This window comes from Phascolarctos cinereus, unplaced genomic scaffold (assembly GCF_003287225.1).
Source record: "Phascolarctos cinereus isolate Bilbo 61053 unplaced genomic scaffold, phaCin_HiC Scaffold_9;HRSCAF=440, whole genome shotgun sequence".
NCBI lineage: Eukaryota > Metazoa > Chordata > Mammalia > Diprotodontia > Phascolarctidae > Phascolarctos > Phascolarctos cinereus.
In genome coordinates this window covers 144,039,678-144,043,056 of record NW_027556402.1, presented here as the reverse complement: position 1 = coordinate 144,043,056, position 3,379 = coordinate 144,039,678, and positions in this window count along the sequence as shown.

Below are 3,379 nucleotides of genomic sequence, written 5' to 3'. Positions count from 1 at the left end.
GCAACCTCCCCGCCGCCCCGCCCCGTGACGTCCCGCGCGCCGATGGGTGGTGTCGGCGCGTGACATTGGATGCGTCGCCCGCTCTGCGTAGGGGGCGCACGTGCGCCTGCCCAGGCCGGAAGCGAGGAACCGAAACGGTTTTGGGAAGGTGTAAACCGTAAGGGCAAATCTAAAGCTTAGTCCGTCCGTCAGTCAGTATGTATTAAGCGCTTGTTATGTGCCAGGCAACGGTCTAGTCGTTGAGTAAGAAAGGTAAAAGACCCAGCTTTCCAGGATCGCATGGTCTAATGGCAAAGACACCATGCAGACAACTACGTACAGTCTATCTACATTTCATTGGCGATCATGCGCAGAATGGCACTAGAGTTGGGGAATCGAGAAGACCCTTTAATACGTAGCATTTTAGCTGGAACTGGAAGCCATGGAAGCGGGGACGAGGAAGAATTGCATGTCTATCAGGCATGGCGGCTGCTAGTGAAAATGTGCATTGGGGAGATGAAGTGTCTTGTTGGAAGAACAGCAGGCAGGCCACCAGTGTCACTGGATTACAGAGTACGTGGGGGAGGAAGGCTAGCAGGTCTAACACTGGAAAAGGTAGGGGTGGAGAATAGGGAAAAGTCAAAAGTATTTATATTTGAGCCACTAGAAGCAGCTAGGTGGCATAGCATAAGGACTGAGCCTCGTCAAAGCTGGAAGGAAACCCTTGGACATCATCTAGTTTACAAACCTCTCCATTTTACGGATGAGAAAACAGAGGCATTGGTAGGGCTAAGTAATTTGCCCAAGATGACACACAACGTAAGGATTGAGCTTTGAACCCAAGTATTCCCAAGACCAGCACTCTTTGCATTACACCGTCCTGATATCTTAGTTTGCAAAGCCCTCATTTAGTGAATTTCTTGGGAGAAACAATTGACCATTACATTAAAAAGAACACAGCCCTTAAATAACACCATGGGAAAAGGCAGGCTAGATTGGAGTTACCAAGTTTATCTTGGATCCAGTCTAGTACAGTAACCCATGGAAGAAACAAAACTTCTGTTTTCACATTCTCATGAGAACAATAGGTGTGTGGAGCTTAAAGGAAACTCCCTCTTAGAATTTCCCGAACAGGCAGTCATTCAGTCATTGCTTACATAGGCTTTTACGCAAGCCAACCCCCATTACCTGGAACGCACTCAATTCGGGTGCCACCTCCTTATAGAAGGAAGACTTCAGATTTTTCTAATATCTCTGGTATTTAAAGTTCATCTTCGTTCCAGGATGGGGTGAGATTGATTCCTTCCTCCTCCCCCAAAGCCCCATTCACCTCATCTGTAACTTCTTCACATCTCACCCCTCCCATTATGTCTTCTTTACTCCCTTGCAATATAAGCTCTTTGAGGGCAGAGACAGCTGTTGCTTTTTGTATTTATACAGAGTATCCCTAAAGTTTTAATGGTTTTTAGTTTTAATAAATTTAGTTGTTTCAGTCTGACTTTTCCTGACACCTTTTGGAGTTCACTTGGCAAAGATACTGGAATAGTTTGCCATTTTCTTCTCAAGCTCATTTTACAAGCTGAGGCAAATAGGGTTAAGTGATTTACCCAAGGTCACACACCTAGTAAATATCTGAGGCACATTTGAACCCAGGTCTGACTCCAGGACCAGCACTATATCCACTACATTACCTAGTTGCCTAGTATAAATGCTGCAAACTTCCAAAAAAAGTTTAATTTCTTTTATACTTATTTTTATTAATTTTCTATAACAAGATATGGCACCTTGTCATTATCCACTGTGTGATTTCTAAGACTCCCAAGTTAATTGGTAGAGGTCACCAGATCTATTTCCATTTGCCTGTTTCTGTGGTGTTACCACAAAATCTGAATCTCTGGATGATGTTAAGGCTAGGATTCAAAAACTGACTAGACATATTATAAAATGAGATAGTGGTTATGTTGAACTATAGAAGCATCAATATTTTAAACATCTAAATAATCAACCTTTCAAATTCTTTGTAGCATTTGTATTATTAAAACTTAAAACTCTACTAATACTTTTGGGACACTCAGGATTCCTAGCATTTTGTAAAGTGAATGCTTAAGGTGTACTTTTCCGTTCATTTATTTAATGATGTCTGACTCCAAAATATCCTTGTTTTCTCCTTAACATGTTATTGAACCCACTTCACCCCCACTTTCCAGCTGAACTACCCCTTCCTCATGTTCTACATTCTTTGTCTTTGCATTAACTGTCTCCCATGCTTATAATGCTCTTCAGCCTCACTTTGAAAGTCCTAACTCTAGGCAGGGTTAAATTCAATTGCTACCTCCTTTGAGGGGCTTGTCCTAATACATGCAGTTGGTGATGGCTGTTTCCGTATCACCATGTATTTTGTATATATTTTACATATATTCTGTATTTTCTTACCTGCAAATATGGATGTTGAAACTAGCTCTCCTTTTTGTCTTTGTATTCCCATGACCTAGCACAGTGGCTTCCACATTGTAGGTGCTTAATAAATATTCATTGATTATTAGGTTTGAAAATATATCACTAATTCCCACATCTTAATTTTCTTGGAGCTTCTGGGGTTGTTTTTTTTTTAATGGTCTGGATACAATTTCATTGGTGAAGTGAAAAAACTAATTTTACTAAGTGAAAACAAAAACCCTGTCACTGCAGTTCAACAAGTATAGAGTTCCCTGAGGCACTGAGAGGTAAGTGACATGACCAGGGCCACTAAGTCAGTATGTGTCAGAGATGGAAATAGGACAGGCCTACTTGAGTCTGGGACAAGCTTTATCTACTACCCAATACTATCTGTCCTGAATGTAACTTTTTTTCAAAAAGTTTAATTAAAAAATATGTAAGTATATATACACATATATCTATGTATATATAAAAAAATCTATATATGCATTTCTCTTACAGAAGGCCTTTTCTACACACATACACCCCAGCCATCCCAGTTGTGGAATATATACATATATATGTACACACACATACATATATCCTCTGGGGGGTGGGGAGGGGAGGAAAGAGGACATCCTTAGTTATTTCTGATTTCAGGTAAGAGCAGTAGTTACTATTTAGAATAGCTAATCATATAGCAAAGTTCCACCTTATTTACAAGGATATCGAAGCCAGGCTCAGGATTAAGCATGTGGGAAACAATCCTATTCAAAAAAGGAAATGACATAATAGGGAAACTGAGTCAAGGGGATGATCATCCCCTTACCTTTCCCCAAACACAGACATCTACCTGTAGCATTTCTTGGATCACATTCCCTTTGAGCAGCTTGTGGCATTTCCCTTGAAGGGTGGACTTCTGACTTAGTGATCATTCACACACTTATGCCTGAATTCAAAACTCAGAATATCAAATTACAGTCCC